The sequence below is a fragment of the Sus scrofa genome, chromosome X (genome assembly GCF_054392235.1).
Source record: "Sus scrofa isolate SSC_HxYL_T2T_F1_AM1 chromosome X, Sscrofa_HxYL_maternal_Yorkshire_Landrace_v2.0, whole genome shotgun sequence".
NCBI classification, from domain to species: domain Eukaryota; kingdom Metazoa; phylum Chordata; class Mammalia; order Artiodactyla; family Suidae; genus Sus; species Sus scrofa.
In genome coordinates this window covers 22,193,608-22,215,846 of record NC_139401.1, presented here as the reverse complement: position 1 = coordinate 22,215,846, position 22,239 = coordinate 22,193,608, and the positions used below count along the sequence as shown (strand labels likewise).

Sequence of the window (22,239 nt, the reverse complement as noted above, 5' to 3'; positions counted from 1 at the left end):
TCAATCCCTGCTCTGGGAACTGAGATTCCACATCAGGCCACTGCACACAACAGCACCCCTGCCCCCCAGAAAAGTGAAGAATAAGGTTAAAAGTAATTCATTCTACATATAAATGAATAAGATGAATATGATGATATTTGGGGGTTTACATTTGGACAGTGTTTTATAGAAGTGATGATGGTATGTATAAGACCTAGGAAAAGAAGAAATTCCAAAATATGGCCCATAAAAAGGACTCAAAATATTTCTAACTCAGCCCTCCAGATGTCAGGTCAGAGAGAACTGCCTTACTACAAGCCCTGTGCGGTTTTATACCAGGGCTAGGAGAACTCATTTAATTCAAGAGCCACTGAAAGAAAAGATTTCTTTCATTTACTGTCTAAAGGGCAGGTTTTTTAGTTTATAGGGATTGGAAGGGAAGATTCAGGCAAAGTATTTTTAAGAAACACCATAAAAATAGTATATTAATACAATTTTTCAAGAACTGAAAAATATAAAAGTGAAAACTAAAAAAAAAAAAAAAGGCAGGGGGGGGACTATATGCACCAGAAAAAAACTATCCATACATTCGTCCATTCTGAAGTACCAGACAAATGATAGAGAATGTTCCTGTGTGAGCCATGGATAATATATATCAAAGCTCACATAGGAAACAGCTACTTTATTTTTATGGTGTTTTAGAATGAGAAAAAGATTAAATGTTCTCTGCTTTTAAAATTAACAAAAGGGAGTGTAAAAATACTATCCAACATATAAAATTTTATATTTCTTGTATTTATAATAAAATTATGTCTCTCTTGAATCTGTGCAATGAATACAGAAAATAAAGAAACTAAGTGAACCATGTCTTGCTGATTCTATTGTCCTTAGATTCTCTGATATACCAGGTGGCCTATTATAAAATCAAAAGAACGTCCTTCCCTAGAATACAGCTCCTAGAAAAGGACAAGTAAAAGTCTTCCAGGCAAACGTTATGCTCCAGACAGAGAGAACTGACTGTTATCCCAAATAAACCACACTTTGTTAGTGTGGCATGATGGACTCAATTTTCCAAACATGTCCCCAGCAATATCTCTGTGACCTCCAAGGGCTGATGAGAAGAAGACTTGCCGTTTCTTCCTCGGGCTTTTGAACACTCAATGCTCCGGATACTCCCTTTTTTGGATGCTCTCTTAGAACCCAGTCACCATTCTGCAAGAAGGCCAAACCCCATGGAGAAGCCATGTGTATGTAGGTCCTCTGGTCAGCAATCCTTCTGAGCCTGGCCATTGTGTCATCACAGACCATGTAAGTGATGAAGTCTCCAGATGATTACAGCCACCAGTTCTCCAGCCACTTCATCCAACTAGGTCTTCCCAGATGAGGAACCAGAAACTGTAGAACAAAAATAATCCCTTCTCATCACACCCTATCCCAGTTCCTGACCCAAAGCACCCATGACCATTAAAAAAAATAGATTGTTATTTTACACCACTAAGTGTTGGGGGTGGTTTGTTATATGACACAGATAACCAAACTACATGGACTTGACAAATACTCTCTTCCCTCTTCCCCACCTAGCTACCCCCTACTTTCATTTTCATGTCTCATTTTACCCACTATTTTCTCTAGGACACATATATCAGCCACTCTCAGCTACTGACGCAGGTAAAAACAGTGGGCTTACAAAGGCTAGTACAATTTTAAAACAAGTCTCTACCCCCTTCCCTTTCTAAGAAGATTGCCATTTATATAGAAATTCTGGAACCACTACCATTCGCACATCTACCCATATAGAGGACATATCACACTGTATCTTAATTATCTGTCCATCAGTTGGCCTCTCCCAACACACTGGTGTTCTCTGAGGGTTGAATAGTATTTTGTTTACTATCATCTTCCCAAAGTCTAGTGTAGCCATATGATAGAGAATGGCTACTCTATATGTATTTACTGAGTGAATGAAGGAATGAATTGATCTCCACATGGCACTGGCCCTACAAACAGCACACTAAGACAGGGCATATAGCAGAAGGACAGTTGACCTAAGTGAACCTGCAAAAATTCAGTGTCCTTAAGCCTGATCCTTCCCTCCATACTTCAGAGGACTTTAGGAATTTTCAAAACACAAGAACAAAAATAATACCTTGCAGATAGAACAATGCTTTGCAGATAGTTCTAAGTGTTGTACCCAAATTTACCTATTCAATGTTCACAACTCTGTAAGGCAGGCAGCTATTAATTCCACTTTATAAATGAAAAAAGAGAGACAAAAATAGATTGAATGACTTGCCCAACATCATACCAGGAGATTGACTCCCCTGAAGATCAGAAAATCAATTTGGCTTCCAGCACTAGAACCAACCAAAATTCTAGATGTATGGCCACCTGAAAAGAACCCCTAACTTATGGCTATCCACTACCCTTCCATATTCCTCCCCATCAACATGATACACCAAAAAAAGACTACAAAGCCTTAGAAAAGAATATACAAAATACTTTGAAATATCATATTAAAGCCTACCACTTAAGATGAACACAAGATCCCCAAAGAGCAGAAGATTTTCAAGAAAACATAAAAAGCAAAATCAAGAAGCATGGGTTACAAAAAAAAAAAAAAAAAAAAAAAACACTAGCTGTTCATAATTCTAACATGGATTTTAACTGTAAAGAATATGAAAAATGATGTGTCCATCGAATTTTTTTGTCTTTATTTAGGGCCTCCCCCACAACATATGGAAGTTCCCAGGCCAAGGGTCAAATTGGAGCTTCAGCTGCCAGCCAGAGCAATGGCAGATCCAATCTGCATCTGTGACCTACACCACAGCTCATGGCAATGCTGGATCCTTGACCCACTGAGTGAGGCCAGGGATGAAACCCAAGTCCTCATGGATCCTAGGTGGACTTGTTACCACTGAGTCACAATGGGAACTCCCCATCAATTTTAAAATAATGACTAACAAATGAAAAAAATCAGCCCTGAATCAAGGTTACTAATTGCATCTTGATCATCACCCCACGTGACATTTCAGTTTGATGACAAACTTTTGCTTTTTTCTGTCAACTATAGCTGGGTCCTTCCTAGCTGTACATCATTATACTTTCGGAACTTCTGGTTTCCAGTCTGGCATGTAAGGCATTTGGAAGTCATCATTCCCATCCACACAACAAGAAAAAAAAGTTTAATTAACTTAAGACAATTTTTCCTATAGCCATCAAAGAACTGCAACCGGAGGGAAAACTGTTGCCTCCTAAATTTGAACAGGCAGACAGGCAAATACAGAAAATTACAACTCATCAGAGCATAAACTCAAGAGCAGAACCCCTGAGGGAACCAGTCTGGAGGAGGAAAACCTCCACTGTAAACGATGAATTACTGGAATCTCAGTGTGGACAAGTTTGAGAGTGAAAAACTCCAAGGAGCCCAGTCTTAGGGGGTTCTCACAGTTTTGTGAGTTTTACTTGGAGGAGGAGCCCTACCAGTTCTCATGGTGAGGATGAGAAACATCTCCTGGTGCTTCCAGAAAGAAGAAGGGGGAAAGTAGCCACTGTGAAATACACCAGATCACTCTGCTCTTAGGGCTTGCCCTCAAAGGAAACAGTTTCACCAGAAGTCATTTTTACCAGAGTCTAACTGGCCTGGAGGGAGAGAAACATCCAACTCTAGGCCTCTCTGACCTTCCTATTTCACCTAAGGGGGTGGGAGTAGGTAACTGAGATGAGCTAGTAAAGTCCACAGTCCAGGGGGCAGGCTTACTAAGAGCCTGAGACCTAATCATAGGACTATAGACTTCTTCCCCTCCCCTTACACCTCACCACTGCATCATTTAAGGTCTGTTTGCCCCACTTTCTTTTACCCAATACATCATGTCCAGCTTTCAAAAAAATTCTGAAGCCTAATAAAAGGCAAAAAAAACAAAAATCATTTGAAGACAAAGAACAAATGTCAGATTCAGATTCAGATATGGGAGGGATATTCAAACTGTCACACTAGGAGTTTAAAATTATGATGATTAACATGCTAAGGGCTCTAATAGAAAAAGTAGGCAACATTCAAGACCACATAGGCAATATAAGCACAGAAATGGAAATCTGAAGAAAGAACCCACAGTGCTAGAAATCAAATCCCTGTAAGAGAAATGAAAAAGGCCTTTAATGGATTCATTAGTAGGGTAGACACAGCTGAGGAAAGAATCAGTGGGCCTGAAGATACGTCAATAGAAACTTCCAAAACTGAAATGCAGAGGGAAAAAAAATGAGAAAAATGGAGAATATCAAGAACTTGAGGACAATTACATTACACCTTGCATGTAACAACATTCTCATCCATCATCTGTATTTGTCGAGAAGCTAATCACAAATGATTAATCCAATATTTATATGCATATTCATTCATGCAGAAGGAGGCCTATATTATGAATCACACATACATAAGAATCCTAAATGTTGACAAAATCTCAGTATTTTGAGTAAGAAAAAAATAGCATTTCTAGGATATATACTTTTCTAAGGAAGAATACTTTTATGAAGATGGTCTTGTAATTCATAATTATAAATTTTCTTTCAGCTACCGTTATACTGGTAACATGTTTAAGAGAACTGGGGGAATCTTCTAGAGCGGTACTGTCCAATAGAAATATAACACGAGTTGCTTATGTACTTTCAAATTTTCTAGTAGCTTCATTAAAAATGTAAAAAGAGAAGTTCCCATTGTGGCTCAGAGGAAACGAATCTGACTAGTAACCAAGAGGATGTGGGTTCAATCCCTGGCCTCACTCACTGGGTTAAGGATCCAGTGTTGCTGTGAGCTGTGGTGTAGGTCACAGACGAGGCTTGGATCCTGTGTTGCTGTGGCAGAGGCCTGCAGCTACAGCTCTGATTCGACCCCTACCCTGGGAAACTCCATTTGCCATGGGTGCAGCCCTGAAGGCAAAAAAAAAAAAAAAAAAAAAAAAACAGCAAAAATAGATAAATTAAAGGTGATATTATATTTAACCCAGTATATCCAAACTATTATCAATCTAACTTATAATCACTATTTTTAAATTATCGATGAGGTGTTTTATATTCTTTCTACCCTATTAAGCTCCAAAATCCCATGTATCCAGTGCTCACTAGCTCCATGTGGCTAGGACTACCATACTGGAGAGTGTAGTCCTAGAACCTTAAATCTAACTGTGTGGTTCCCAGACCAGAAGCACCAGAATAACTTGGAAACTTGTTAAAATCACAATCACAATCTTGAGTCTCATCCAGATGTACTGAGTCAGAATCGGCATTTTAATAGGATCCTCCCACAGGTAATTCAGCCCAGTAAAATCTGAGAACCACTGAGGAAATGAGAAAAACACAGAAAGGCACTAGTATAGTGCAAATTGTAATAAGTGCTCTAACAAGCTCCCAGGTGATGCTGATGCTGCTGGTCCTTTAAATAGCAAAGAGGATTTAGTCCAGAAATATCCACTGAGTACTTTCTCTTTGCCCAGCACAATGTCAGATAAAAATGTACTAGATCCAATCTAGCCGCAGAACATCCCATGTCTACTTGGAAAGACAAGACATTTGCAGATGAAAACATCAGAAAGCAATAAAGGGCAGTATTACTAAAACAGCAGAAGAGTGAATCAGACAGGGAATGCTATGAGCTATCAGGGATATGAACAATTTAAGTATGGGTCAAAGTTATCAGAGAATGAAGCTTTCTTGATTATCAGAGAGGAGTTTAAGCAGGCTGTGTGAGGAATAGCTGCCTCTAAAGAAAAAGGTGAAAGGGGGGATTGCAAAGTTTGAGCTCTGCTTACTCTGTGCAATGATTCCTGGTTATTCGATGTTTTAAGTGATCTAACATTTTGATTGCACACACCTATCTGTAAAATTATTGTTAACACATATCTTTAGATGATATTTATATGCTATATACTCATACTATGCCAATCTTAAAGTAAATCCTAATAAAGATTTGTTTCTTACCTTTTAGAATAAAAATAAATATAAAATACATACCACAATATCATCTTTCTGCTAACAGATGTGAAAGCCACTGCTCTAAGCCAAGAAAACATCTTAGCATCCAGCATGTGATTCAACCAACGGAGGCTCCAATAAGTGAAAGAAAAAAAAAAGGAGGGGGACCAGGAGAATGTGCTGTCATCACAACTTGATGTTGCAGTGGTAGACCTCACCCAAGGAAAGAGCAGAGCCCATCACACAAGGGTGAGCTGTGGTAGAGGTGGGCAAGCCTCAGCAGAGTTCCTATAAATCGTCCCCCCCACCACAGACTCTTTAATTGCCCTTCAGGTCTCATTACATTTTCCTCAAAGAGATCTTCCCAGACCTCAAAGTTTAACTGATGGCCTCTTATGGATCTGACACATTGGATCCCATTCTTTTCCTATATAATATTCATTACAATCTTTTATGGGGGACCCTGCCTTTCACAGCTGTCTTCATCACTACACTATCAGCTCCTGAAGAGTAGTGCTTTGTTCACCACTGTGTATTGAGCAATGAGCCCTACTGACACCTAGGTGCTCAAAACATTTCTGTAGACTGAATGACAAAGGAAATTAAATATGACCATTATAGCCCTTTTAGTTCATCCGTATGCTAAAATTTTTCTACAATGTGATGATATGCTGTGTGCACTAACTCTTTAAGTACAAGAGTCAGAGAGAAGTAATGGGCTTTATCCACTAGAGCTCAGATAGTGACTAGTCCCCATGCTGCTGTACAGACCCAAAAGATAAAAGGCCACAAAATTGTGAAACTTGTTCCAATTTTTATCTCCTTTTTAACCCATTCTTAAGCATGACTCTCTTTTCATAAATTGTCTTTTGCTGTGACATGAAGATATTTATTGTTTGGGCCCATGTTGGGCTGAATGGGAAAATGTTAGGAACCTTCAAAATGACAACTCAGTTGAATTTGAGGGAATCCAATGAATAACACATGGTCAAAAGAGGATTCATTCTCCACTTTGTCTGGATTCTTACTCTGGTACTTATAAAATTGATGCAATTGGTCCTAAGTTGTTTGATTCAGTCAAAGCAGCCCATAACAGCAGAGATCACAATTTCATTTACTTTGTCTGTACAACCACAAAACATATCCCAACTTCGAATACTGATTATGTCTGACATGCAAAAGGTGCCAATAACCAAAACACCAGTTCATTAGACTTAACATTTGATTAAATCCTTTTCCATCCACTTCTTTCTACATTGTATAGACTTGCCTTTGATGTCATTATTAAACTACTTTTATCCACTACTAGAGTCAGGTTGGTTTGTTTGGGGCCTCTAGGAAGTGTTATTTAATTTTAGCTAACTGAGCCCAAGTTTGCTTTGTGCTGTGGTAGGACATGTGTGTTTTAACACATGTACTTAATACAGCCCCATTTTGATGGGTCAGTTTCACAAATAAACAATAATTGGGAGTTCCCGTCGTGGCGCAGTGGTTAACGAATCCGACTAGGAACCATGAGGTGGCGGGTTCGGTCCCTGCCCTTGCTCAGTGGGTTCACGATCCGGCGTTGCCGTGAGCTGTGGTGTAGGTTGCAGACTCGGCTCGGATCCTGCGTTGCTGTGGCTCTGGCGTAGGCCGGTGGCTACAGCTCCGATTCGACCCCTAGCCTGGGAACCTCCATATGCCGCGGGAGCGGCCCAAGAGATAGCAACAACAACAACAACAAAAAAAGACAAAAAAGAAAAAAAAACCAATAATTGATCCTTAGACCGCTGCCTTTAATCAATTTAAATATTTTCTTCCATAGATTCTATGCATGTATCATTCTGTCATTTCTCAACTGAGGGAGTGCTCAGAAGTTGCCAGAAGCAGCAAAAATTCACACATATAGAATACCTTTTTACTGTATTGAGATTTTTCATCTTTTATAATCTTTCTGGAAGATGTTTCTGAGGGATTTCTCAGAAGACAGATGCCTTGGTTTAAGTGACTGATAATAGTCTGACTTCACAAATGGCCTTTTTGAGAGGTTACTAAGACTTGACATAGTAACCTCCCATAAGTCTCCAGTGTTCCAATACATACATTTCCTTTCCACCAGCCAGAGCACAGAGAAATGCTTGTGCTCCTTTGACAGTCATGCCTAAGAAAGGAAAAGGAGAGGCATTTCTGCGTAGACAGGAACCTGCTTGATGTCTCTGCTATTTTATGTACATACCCCACTTCTTTCTTGCAGCCTCCCAGAAAATACATGTGACCTCTGATAGGGCAGAAAACTCTTGTAAACCTTTCTGATGTTTAATAATTTCATTATTCTTACTGGAATGATATACCAGCCGGTGCAGACAGCTTGTGGAACTCGGCTCATGAGTAAATGTTCAGTCTCACGCTGTTTTAACAACATTGGCTCCATCATCAGTGCAAATAGAAACAGTGGAAAGAATCTGAGGAGATATTTATTTGGAGTTGCAGCCGTGATTATGTTTTCCAAGGCACTGCAATGAAGGTGCACTTTCGGGGAGATGAGGCACCCACAGTACCACTGAGGGCCCCACGAGGGCTTGCTCAGTATTTGCTGGTAATGATTATGATGTAATTCCACAAGGCAGCCGTCAGTTAGCAAACCCCGCGAGGCTAAATCAGCCCTGATTTAATTCGCCCTTCAGGAAAGGTTAAAATATGGAGAAACTCAAAATACCTGTTTTGTAGAAGAAATGTACTGCAGCTTACAAATGAATGCCCAAGCCACTGTACTTTTTTTAAAGGAAGATGTTCAGTTTTTCCCACTATTTCTCCCCAATTATGAGTGTCTCCTCTCCCCGAGACCAAAAAAGTAAAAAAGGTATACACACACACTCAGAATAATTATACATAAAATTAATTCCAGAATGTAACACTGTCTTCATCCTCACAAAAGAGACAGTGTATAGAATAGTTCTTGTACTTGGTCTCACCAAGGTGCAACATTTTCAGATTGGGCTGGTGATTCCAATATGAATTACTTGTCCTTCTTTTCTTCCTTCCTATTATATTGAAAATTTACTTATTATGGAAGACCTTTTACCATGACCAACATCTTTTAGGGCTGGACTTACAAGTGTCTATGCTAGTGGCTCTCAACCTTAGTTGCACACTAGAATCACCTGGAGAATCTTCTAAAATCCCTGTGCCCAGGCTGTTCTCTAGGCCAATTAGGTCAGAACCCCCCAGGAGCTCTGGGACCTGGTATCATTACTTTAGAGCTCCTAAAGTGACTCTCCTGGGTAGCCAAGGGTGAGAACCAATAGTTCCCACCAACAAATGGTTTGGTCAGTTAAAAATCTAAGTTCCCTAAAGCCATTAGACACATAACAATTATATAACCTGGAAAGATTTCACCAAGCCAAACCTTGGGAGTATGGAAAGTAGAACTTCTTAACGTGAGAGCCTTATGTATTACCACAGTCTCTGACTAACTTCCCAGGGCCCAATCTGCTTGACTCCCTGATTGTAATGCTTCCTCTCCACCTCTTACCAGCACTAAGACCTTGTGCACATTACGTATCACCTCAGATCCTCCGGTCCTCTGCTGTGAAAGGGTGTTGGTATTACCAAAATCTACTTCATATCATGAAGATGAAGTGGACTAAGACAGGACTGGCAAACACTTTGTGAAAAGGGCCTCTCATGTTGGCTTTATAAGCCATACTGATTCAGTGTCACTACTCTACTTGGCCACTGCAGGGTCAAAAGAAGCCCTAAGCATTGGGTCAATGAATGGGCATCAATGCATGCTAATTTAACTTAATTTACAACAACTAGTAGTAGCCTAAGTTTAGCCCACAGGCTGTAGTTTGCCAAGGCCTGAACTAACACATGCTACATGGTTGGTACAGTAGGTTGCTATTTTTGTTAGGAAGTTTGGAAGGTAAACCATCTCCCTAAGATGTACACATTTACTCCTCTCTCTCAGCTCCAGCGAGGCCTTGTTTTAAGGCAACCAAGGTTCAGCTTGGAGCACAGCACCACAGTAGCAGCGGTTCCTAAGAAAGGAGAAGGTGGCCAGTCTCCTGTGTTTCTGAGGGTTTTCTCCTATTACAGTCACCGCAGTCACAGGGCTTGGGGAAGAGAACTAAGGCCAGAGCTTCCAGCTGCCTATCACTTCACAAGAGCTCTTGGAGCAAACCCCTAAAGCCATCAGGGAACCTGTGAATTAAACCATGGGTTATAGAGAGCTACTGAAATCCCAGAGATGCAATAAATCCTTACTGTCAACTGCTCAGCATGAGTATTTAAAAAAATCAATCCACTTAGCTAGAAATGAATTTGAAAATCATGCTTAAAACAACAGTAATATATGAGCAAGATAAACAAAGAAGCAGTTCTGCTCTTTTTTTTTTTTTTTTTTTCAAAGAAGGACAGAGGAGGGCGATACTAGAAGGCTAGGTTCTTTGGCATCAAGGGAGCAGGCATCAATGAAGAATGGCTATGTGAGTCAGCAGTTAGAACTGAATGTGGTGGTTCACTCCTTCCAGAGGATATTAAACCCATCATTTTTTCCCACAGGTCGTATTTCAAAGGCCAGATCCTTCCCAAAGTCTAAGCTGTTCCTTGGATACTTGCAACAAGCCATTTATTCAACTAATCATTTAATAACCACCTCCAACATGCCAAGCACTGTGCTCAGGGCTGGAAATGCAGAGGCCGGGAAGGCTCTGTCTTTGCCCTCGAGACCCCTGTGGCAACTCTTTTAGTGTGCTAATTCAGATACCCACAGTCTTAACTTCCCTCCCAGGAAGAATCCTAAGGACCAAATCCTGTCTCTCTTCCCAAGTGGCTTCAAAGACCCGCGTCATCATCTAGTGTCATGTAAGCCTTTGCTGACAGACTTTCATCTTCTGAGTTTTACTTTCTTCCATGTGTCTGTCAAAGCAAGCCGCAGAGTGTGGGGGTGTCTTTCTCATTAATTCTTTCCCACAAAACTCCAGAGTGTTTGCATCATTTAAGAAAAAAACTAAATGTTATCCGACTTGTTTCCATGGGTGGAATGACTTGTGGGGAAAGGGAAGAAGAGCAAGGAAAACAACTGGTAGGAATTTCTCACAGTTCTGATGTGTAAACTCCTAAGTAAGGTAGGCAGAGCCAAGTGCACAGATGGCATTGAAGGTCTTATTTGGAAGAGCATCTGTGGTAGGTGCAAAGCACAACATTGTCCCCCCCACCAAAGATGTCCATGTGCAAATTCCCAGAACCTGTGAATTTGCGACTTTACCGTGTAATGATTACATGGCAAGAGGGACTTTGTGGGTGGGATTAAGTCAAGAATCTTGAGATGTGGAGATTGTCCTGGATCATCTGGGTGGGCCAATGTCATCATAAGGACAGGAGGCAGGAGAGTCAGAGTCAAAGGGAAGAAGACTAAAGATGCTACGTTGCTGGCTTTCAAAGTGGAGGAAGGAGCCATGAGGCAGGGAATGGAGGCAGTCTCTGGAAGCTGAAAAAGGCAAGAAACACGTTCTCCTTAAGAGCCCCATCTGTGTAGGAAGACAGCTCTACAGACCCATTTTAGACCTCCAGAACTGTGAAATAATAAATTTGTGTTGTTGTAAGCCACTAAGATTGTTGCTCATTGTAAATCAATTATAATGGAAAAAATTAAAATCATTAAAAAAAAGACTGTTGCTCATTGGTTATAGCAGTGACAGCTCACCTGCACAAGTGTATTGCAGACAGACACAGGAAGAGGTGGGGTAACCCTTTAATTCAAGTATGCTAATTTGCCACCCCAGTTATTTGCTTAGAGTCATGATATCTGCAAAGAAGTTTATGTTTTCACCCTCTGCTTCTCTTTTCTAAATAAGACTATCACAACCATCTCTTGAGAATTTGAGAATATTTTATGGGCTCAGCATGCTTCTTACATCAGACTATTTGTTGTGCTAATGATTGTAAAACATAGGACAATACAAAATACTTCCTGGAGTGCTACAGAAAATATTCTCTAAGAGATAGGAACAATTACGTGTGTAGTGGAGGGGATGTGTGGGCATGAATTAAACCATTCTCTAGCCCATGAGAGCATCAAGACTCATATCGATCAATAATTTATAAATAATTTTACTTTAAAAAGCAAATGGCTCAGGTTTAAAAAGAACAGAAAATACTTATTTCACATATTCCTAATTTTAACACATGGTCCCTTTTAAATCACCATTTGAAAGGCCCTCATTTATGAGCAAATGTTTGTCCCTGAAAGGTTATTTTAGAGTAACATTTATAATTGCTCAAGTAATCAGGGTCACAGTGGGCTGTGAACCACAGAGCATAATTCCAGCTTTGATCATTGTGAGCTCTCAGAATTCTGATGGTATTACTAATCCCTAGTCCTTCACATGCCCCTTCCTATGGCCAAGGCACTGCTCCAAGTGCTTTATAAATATTAGCTTGTTTAACCTTCACAGTAATCTTTTGATGTGAATACTTATTATCCCTATTTTAGAAACTGGGAAACTGAGGCACAGAGTGGCCAAGTTGCTTGCCCAATTCACTTGCCAAGTTCCTCAAAAACTTTAGCCCCATGGCAAATAGCACAAAGGGGGCTGGGGGGGACTGTTGGACAAATCCCAGGAGACCAAAGAAACTCTCCATCAGGGAGCAAGGGACTAGCCCTGATATAGGGGGGCAGGGGTCATGTAGCCTGCTCTAGGGACGACAAAGTGGGACAAGATTCTGACATACCCACACCCATGGCAGCCCAGTCCCAGAGGAAATCGGTGTAAGGCCCTCAATAAAAGAAAATTACCAAACTGAAAGAGCAAGGCCTCTGTTGGTGACCAAAAAGAAGGGTCATTTCGGAGTTAGATTATGTATCTCTGGGCGAAGAAGCTTCCCACTAGAAGGTAAAATCTCCTTCCACTTGGGGCCAAACTGGCTCAGGTTATCTAAGACCTGAACAGAAGTACAGGTCATGGTGGGAACAGCAGACTCCCACATGGGTCAGATCACAATAGGAAAATGGAACAATCACCAAAGAGGTGGGGAAAAGATGTTGCTAGAAGAGATTGTGAGTTCTCATCACAAGGAAAAAAAAAATAGTTTAGTTAGTATGGATATTAACTAAACTTAGAGCTGTAACCATTTTGCAATCTATACATTATCAAATCATTACACTGTACACTAAAAATTTATAAAATATTATAGTTCAGTTATAGCTCATTAAAACTAGTCTAGTGTGATCCCCCAAAATAATATCTAAACATAACTTCATCACAGAGACCCAGGAGAAAAATAAACCATTAGAGTAAATAGCAAAATCAGCAGTCTTCAAACTGTTAGTTTACTCTAAAATAGAAAAACATTCAAGTATTTCTTTCAATATTTTTTTTAATTGAAGCTTAATTATTTCCATGGAATAAGTTAAACTGCTCTAACAAAATGTTTTCACCAGCATCCCAGTGACAGGTAATTAGGGGTTTTTAAATGACTCGCGATGCTAAAATCAGTTTATCTTTAAACATTTTAATATCCCATGCTTACCTTCACCATGAGGGGAAAAAAAGTGCTTTTCTTTTCCAACTGAACAAAAATTTTGTTCCCCATTCGCCCAAAATAGCAAACTGGTACCCAGAAAATTTTATTTGTCAGAACTCCAAATTAGAATCTCATTAACTATAAAGAAACAAACATGTTAAAAATTGAAATGAGGAAATATTTGGTTTATTTAAGAATAAGTGCCCAAACACATGTGTCTAAATTTCCTGCGTTTTCAAATCTTGGCCCAAAAGATCTTGAGAAAGCAGATACACCAAAGAGTTTTCCTGGCATACATCTTTCTGAGTTGTAAATACTAGGAGAGCAATTTTTCTCTAAATAATTTTGGCACCATCGAGTGTCAAGAAAAACATTCAGAACAGAATCTGACTCTGTTCTAGTCAAAGTTACTGCTGAACTCTAATTTTAATGAAATTATGTAAACTACTAATTTCTGACAGCTTATTTATCTGCATTTCTTCTGCCACAAAGCAAGAGAGAGAGATGGGGTGATGATGTCTGTCTTGTCAGCACCAGAATAGTAGAAAGCCAGGTAAGCAGGCAAGTTCCCCAGAGACCCTGGTGCACAGCCATTAATTACCAAGGAGATAACAAACAATAGAAACCAAGGGCACCACTAGATGGCGCCACCAAAGACCACAGATTTATTTCCACACATAAATCTTTCCCCATAATACCACTTATTGGAGCAGAGTTGATAAAATGGCCTCTTGTTTTTTTGTGACTTCTTCCTCTACTGCCAATGTTCATAAACTCACAGAATTAAACAGCGGAGGTCGCTTTAGCTCTCTAGTCTTTCGGCAGCATAAAGCAGTAGACAAGGCACGGATTTTGTGGGTAGAGTGAGACCTGGCCCAAACCAGGCAAGGACAGAAAATATTTACTTTGAAGAGATTATTGTGCAAGGAGGAAAAGATGTCTACAGAAAACTGTTTACTGAGGCACTATTTATAATAATAAATAAATGAAAGCAAAATACTCATAAATGAAGGAACAGTTTGTGTATGGTACAATCATATAATGGTGTACTGTGTGGTCATTACAAGTCACACTATGGATCTCTATTTGTTACATGGGATGAGGTCTATGAAAATGGGATGAATGAAAGGGGCCAATGATAAAACAACATGCGCAGAGTGGTCCCAAATAAGTAAAATTGAATACACAGAATGAATTTTTATGTATGTGCAGAGATATCTTACAGGAACCGAAAATGGTAACTTTGGTTACGTTAGGATGCAGTTTCCTGTGATCATTATTCCCTTATTTTCACTTTTTGGTATCAAGTTTTCATATAATGAATACATAAGATTTTTATAAAAATAAGAAAACTGGAGTACTATAGTGTAGTTCAAACCAACCAACTGTGTATATCCAGAGCAATATGGACATAGATATATCTTAAAAATACAGTGCTGAAAACAAAAGAAATAAACTGAATATATGTTAAGAAAACAGCAATTGTGCAAATTAAAATACACATAATCAACTAAACTTGAGTTTTTTAAAAGAGGAAAAAATACACATAATCCAATACACATTTACAACAGCATACTTGAATAAAAAGATACATATTAACCATTTTTCAAAGAGTGCTCCTCATGGGGGCTGAGGGAGAGGGAATGAGAGGATGAAGTGAGGAAAAAAGAATATATTGATAAAGTAATTAATTGAATCAATACTAATAAATTTCCCTGTACTATTACTCAAACTCCTATACTTGAGGTCCCAAAAATGTAGACACAAATTTAAGCACAAGAAACATTTCAATATATAAGCATAGGTATAAAAAATTATAGTTTATTACCTCTTTTCAAAGAAACTAAGGTATATAGATTTTGGAGCAATTTAGACCTGCAGGCATATGAACTTGGACATAAAACTTAACCTAATTAAAGCCCCATTTGTTTATTTAAAATAAGGAAAATATTATTAAGATTTGAGATAATATTCTGAAAAATAATCATTATGATTCCCAGTTTCAGGTCTGACATATGAAGAGCTTAGAACTTTCATCCTAACAACAACAACAAAAAAAAAAAAGCTGGAAAAACTAAAAGTTAATGACTTGTCTGGGACCTGTTAGAGAACTGAGTTTCCAAGCTAAACCATCACGATGAAATATGGAGAGACAGGCAAATCAGGGGAGTCATAGCCATGACTTATTTACCTGAAATAGAAGCCAATGGAGCCATTAACTGGTTGGAACACTTAGATAGTAATTTCGGTGGATTGCTGGAAACTGAGTGTGGGGACGAGCCTGAAAATGAGAAACTCCTGAGGGCTACGGTTAGGAGGGGCTTCACACTTTCATGGGCTGTATCTCCAGGATCCCCATGAGGTTCTCAAGATGAAGAGCCAAGAAAGACAGATCCCTTCATGGCTCAGAAAGAGTGGGCAATAGAGTGATCTTAAATAAACTATGTTCAGAGCCTTCTGTGCAACAAAGGCCTAGCCTTCAAGGGAAAAGACTTTACCAAATCCTTGTTCCAGATCTTCTCACTAGACTCCCTCTGGCATTCCTATCTCACATCATTGGGAGGGGAAAAGCTATACAAGACGACACATTTGTGATGATCACAGGTCAGAGTCAAGTTTACTAAAAGACAGATTTCAATGGAACATTATATAATGCTTCACCTCCTCCACACCTATCACCATACCAATGAAGCTGCAGTATAAAATAGTAGACTGCAGCTAAATGAGCTGAAAGACACAGATCTTCTCTGAGGTACTGAGCAGTACTTAGGGAAGTCCAAAGTCAACAGAGAAGACAAAAGCAATAACGCTAAAGGAATTTGAAGCCTCTGGCACCTAGAGCCACAGCAAAGAGAAAACAAAGCCCAGCTTCTAGCCAGATTAACATAAATCATCACACCAGAGGCCCTTTTACTTCAGTTGCTATTACCCAATACAACATACTCAACATTTTATTTACAAAATTACAAGCCATGATAAAACCTGTCTGAAGAGACAAAGAAAGGATAAGAACAGATTCAGATGTGACATAGATGGAGTTACCTGATGTGGAATTTAAAATATAACTGTAACTGTCACCATGATGAACAGTAGAAAAAAAATTGTATTTGGGGAAATAACAATTAAAAAATAAATTTAAAAAAATAAAATTACATTAAAAATAAATAAAATAAAACTGTAACCAGTAGGATAAGGACTCTAATGGAAAGAATGGACAACATGCAATAGATGAGTAATGTAAAAAGATATGGAAAGCATCAACAGGAAAGGCTGGAAATCAAAACCACTCCAACAGAAATGAGTAATGCCGTCAACAGACTTATTAGTAGACTCAATACAGCAGAGGAATCAGTGAGCTTGAAGGTAAGTCAACAGAACTTCCTAAACTGAAATGCAAAAAGAAAAAAATAATTTTAAAAAAGATAACAAAACATCCAAGAATTGAGGGAGATTTGAAAAGATGTAACATGTATACTTGGAATACAAAAAGGAGAAGAGGAGTTCCCTTGTGGCACAGCAGGTTAAGAATCTGGTGTTGTCTCTGCAGGGGCTCTGGTTGCTGCTGGGGGGGTGAGTTTGACCCCCTTCCTGGCTCAGTGGGTTAAGGATCCAGTGTTGCTGCAGCTGTGGCTCAGACTCAATCCCTGGTCTAGGAACTTCCATATGCCAGGGATGCAAAAAAAAAAAAAACAAAAAAAAAAACAAAAAAGAACACCAGAATAAAATTTTAAAGTTAATAATGGCTAAGAACCTTCCAAAATTAATAAAATATAGAAAACCACACCAAGGAAGCTTAAAAAAACACCAAGCAGGAGAAATAAAAATATACACACACATCCAGGCATATCATATTCAAACTTCAGAAAACCAAAGACAAAGAGAATATCTAAAAACTAGAAAATAAAAACACCTGTACAGAAATAACAATATAATTTACATCTGACTTCTCATTGGAACCCATGGGAAAGAAAAAAAAAGAATACAGTGAAATGTTTAACTTAATGAAAGAAAAAAAAACACCAATCTGATATTATATATCCAGTGAAATTATCCTTCACAAATTAGGAAGAAATAAAGGCTTTCTCAGACAAGCAAGATAATTCATTACCAGGAGATCTGTCCTGCAAGAAATGCTAAATAATTTTCCTTCTGCCTGAAGAAAATCTTTTAAGTCAGAAGCTTAGCTCTACATCAAAAAGGAGAGAATCATAGAAGGAATAAATGAGGCTGAAATATTTTTTCTGAATTGTTCTAACATACAAGTGTCTGTTTAAAGTAATAATAACAACGATGCATTGCTTGATTATAGCATAAGCAAATACAATGTCCCAAGGAATGGAAGGGAGGAACTGAGAAAACAATGCTATAAGGTAACTGAACTACACATGAAATGCAGTAATGTTATCTGAAGGTGGACTTATATTAGTTAAAAATGTGTATGTTAAACTGTAAGGTAACCACTAAATTGAATTCTATAAAATGCTCATTGAAAAACCAGAAAAGGCAGGAAAATAAAACCTCTGGTAATAAGCAAAAAAGTTACAAACATGGGTCATATTAACCCAAATATATCAAAAATTAATGTGAATGATCTCAACAATTAAAAAACAGTGACTGCCATACTAGATACAAAACAAGACCCAATCATTATATTGTATATAAGAAAACAACTTTTTAAACATAGAATGATAGGATAAAAGTAAAGGGATAGAGAAAGTTGTACCATGCTACCACTAATCAAAAGAAAATAGGTCGGTGTAGCTTTATTAATTTCAGACCAAGCAGATTTCACAACAGAGAAACATCAGAGATTAAAAACAGCCACTACAGAATAATAAAGGAATCAATTCTCTAACATTCCTAAACATGTGTGCACCTAACAATAAAACATCAAGATACATGAGGCACAAACCCAATAGAAATGAAAGAATAAAAGGAAAAATTCACTACTTCAGCCCTCGCCACCTCCATTGGTAACTGCCAGATCAAGTAGGCAAAAAAAATCAGTAAAGATACAGTTGACTTGAAAGGTACTGCCATTCAACATAATCTAATTGACCTATGTACAAGACTCTATCTAACAATGACAAAAAACATTCTTCTCAAGCTTGCAAGGAACATTCACCATGATAGACCACATTCTGGGCCACAAAACATACATTAACAAATTTAAAAGATTAAAAGTCATAGAAAGTATATTCTCAAACGACAGTGAAATTAAACTAGAAGTCACTAACAGAAAGACAGCTGGAAAAATCTTCAAATATTTGGAAATTAAACAATATACTTCTAAGCATCACATGGGTCACACAAGACTCTCATGAGAGGCTTTAAAATATTTTCAATTAAATTAACATGAAAATACAACTTAGCAAAATTTCTGGGATGCAGCAAAAACAGGGTTTAAAAGGAAATTTATACCGTTACATGCACATATTAGAAAAAAAGATGAAAAATCAATAACTTAAGCTTATACCCTAGGAAGCTAGAGATAAAAACAATTTATGCCTATAGCAAGCAGAAGAAAACAAGTAATAAAAATGAGAGCAGAAATCAGTCAAATTAAAAACAGGAAAATAGATTAAAATCAACAAAACCAAAAGCTGGTTCTTGAGGGGAAAAAAATGTTTTTTAATTGATAAACCTTTAGCCAAGCTAACCAAGAAAAAATAGAGAACTCACAAGTTACCAATGTTAGACATGAAGGAGGAGTCATCGCTACTATTCATGGACATAAGAGGATTAATAGAGGAATACTTTGAACATCTCTCTACAAATTTAATGATTTAAATGAAATGGACCAATTTCTTGAAACACATAACTACCAAAATTCACACAAGAAGAAATAGATATAGGGCTATTTAGATTAGCCATTAAAGCAAGTGAGTGAGTAAAACAACCTTCCAAAAAAGAAATCACCAGATCCAGATGGTTTCACTGGTAAATTCTACCAAACATGTAATGAAGACATTATACCAGTATTTCCCAGACGAAGAGAAGACTTCCTAACTCAGTCTATGAGGCCAGCATTACTTTAATAACAAAACAAGGTGACATTACAAGAAAGGAAAACTAGGGTCCAGATAACATTATAAGGAAAGGAAAACTATGAGCCATTATCTCTCCTTAATATACATCCAAAAATCCTCAACAAAGTATTAACCAATCAAATCCAAAAATAACTACGTACTACATTCAAGTGGGAGTTATTCCAGGTGTGCAAGGTTGGTTCAATATTCAGAAAAATCACTCTAATCCACTGCATAAGCCTGGAGCATTTCAAAATGTCTAAATGTTTCAAAATGCTCAAAAACAAAACAAAACAAAACAAAAACCACAACAACAAAACCCACAGTCACAATGAACTGCAACAATCCAAACAGCAAAATATATAGCACCAGATTATAACCCAAGTTGTAATACAAATAGCTAGGAATTAATACTGATGATTGAATAAATAAATAAGGGATAATAAATCTACCCAAGGAGAAGAATTCCAAATAGTTTATGTAGATAAACAGCCTTAAGGAAGTGGAGCATCGTAACTCTTTGCTCAAGTGTGTGTTACTCATAGTGACTTTCTTCTCAAGAGCACAGAATGGAAAAGGGAGGAAAAAAGAGTAACTTTACAATGGAGATAACTGACAAATACAACCTCAGCCAGGTGATTAAGGTCAACATCAGCAGTGATGTAAGTGATACTCACAGTATGTACTTATAATTTGATGACAACAGCACTTTACCTCTGTGATCTTGCTTCCAAAAACACATTACCCCCATAATCATGAGAAGAAAACATCAAACAAACCCAAATTGAAAGACATTCTACAAGATATCTGACCGGTAACCCTAAAAAATGGCAGTCACCCCAAATATGGAAAGTCTGAAAAACCATGACAACCTAAAGGAGATCAAGGAGTCAGGAGTGTAGTATCCCGGAAGTAATCTTGAAACAGAGGATGGATATTAGAGAAAAACTGAGAAAAACTAAAGTATGGAATTTAGTTAATAATCATGTACCAATACTGGTTTATTCACAGACAAATGTTTGCTATTAACGTAAGATGTTAATAGATGAAACTGGATATGGGGTACATGAGAACTCTCTATCTTTGCAATAATTCTATACATCAGAAACTGTTCCAAAATCAAAAGTTTCCTTTAAGAATGATCATTTTTGTTTTAAAATTACCACAGGGTGCCAAAGGATTTCTCAGTGTGAGCAACACAGGCAGAATGATTTATTCTAATGTCCATGTACGCATATACATTTATCCAACTGAGCAATTTGTGTATCGGCCCCACAATGAGAGATTCGGTTTCACCAGCTGTCTCTACTTCTAAGAAAAGAAGTCAATTCAGCTTGTACACATCCCAGTCAGGCTCCATACCTATTCCTTCACCATTTGTACTCACCAAATTGACAGATGATTAAGTCATCATTATCTGGTTATGAAGAGTTGAACTAAAAAGTCAAAGGCAAAACTTGACTATTTTGTTCTACCCTTGAATTGTATTGCTTTGGACCAACCATTGCTGCAACACAGGCTTGGTTAGTAGTTTTTTTTTTTTCTTCTTTCCTTGCCTTTCACTGCTGTTTAATGGTGAAAAGACAGGCCAAAGCAAGGAAGAGAAAACAGAAGCTTCAAGAGAGGGAAAATCCTGAAGCTGAGTCCAAGCCCCTAAATAATTAACTTGGCTACAGAAGCTCTATTGTCTCTCATCTTCTGACTTTTAAGTGACAAATTTCCTTCTGTCCTTCATCACAAATTTCCTTCATCACAAATTTCCTTCTGTTCTGGCTTCCGTCTTTATAGATGACTGGCACTTTTAAATTTTGAGAATGGTTTACCTTTCTGGCTGAGAAGTCTCTCAAAAATCATTTTATTAGGGGAAAAAAAACAGGGCTAGCAGCTCAGTGAGTTCTCCTTTGGCAGCATATCTTTTTATTTCTGAATTTCATTGTGACTTGTTTGCCTTGTCCCTCTGCCACAGTCTAGTCTAACATCCTAATAACAGCCTATAACTTGTAATTTCGATTTTCAAAGCTGTATTTTTCAGGCATGTTCTTTCTGTCCAAATAAAAGGCACTATTTCAATGTCAGACAGAGGGACAATGAGAGAAAACCCATGCAGGCACATGGGCGTGTCGGCATATTCACGCACACACGCATGCATGCCCATGTACACTTTCGGGTTAGAGTCTTGCCTGAATTCTAGTTCAAATATGTTCTATTTTTCTCTTTCCTCTGTTTCTGAGCATCTAGCTTCCTGAGCTGTCAAGCAAGTTTGAGGTTTCGGTGTTTTGTTTTAATTTTTCAGTGACCTTAAATAGAGTTCAAACCATTACATTCTCAAATCAATACTGAACGTTCTCCTACCAAAGATACAGAAATCTTTGCAAATAAAAGCATGCTTACCTTCAAGAATATTTCATTTATGCACACAAGCATCTTTTATTAGTGTTTTAAGGCTTTATATTTTCAACTTTATTCATGTGTTCTGTGTTTCCATGCCAAAACAAAGGTGATTAAGTAGTAAAACTTACTTAATATGAGGAAGAATTTTTTACATATCTCAAATCAGTTACTTCTTCCCCAAAACATTCCCAACTCTTAGAGATACTGTTTACAAACACCTCCAAGGGAAAGTAAGTGTATCTTTCCAACTGTTGAAATTCTAGAGGTACAAGGGACTAAAAATAGTTAGTCCAACACTTCATTTCAAATATAAATAGCACTTTGCAAAAATCATAAACTGGCATTATTAACAAACACATGTCAGTAT

General features: G+C 38.0%; 1 long non-coding RNA gene across 2 annotated transcripts in view; it reads right to left on the bottom strand.

Moving 5' to 3' along the window:
* LOC106506923 (uncharacterized) overlaps positions 1-22,239 on the bottom strand; it is a 134,498-nt gene that overhangs the window by 50,303 nt on the left and 61,956 nt on the right. Inside the window, exon 2 of one of the 2 annotated variants that reach the window (XR_014835823.1) lies at positions 1,111-1,374. The exons of the other annotated variant lie outside the window; for it this stretch is intronic. This is a non-coding gene — a long non-coding RNA (uncharacterized LOC106506923). The remainder of the gene's footprint in view (positions 1-1,110; positions 1,375-22,239) is intronic. 2 annotated transcript variants of the gene reach the window in all.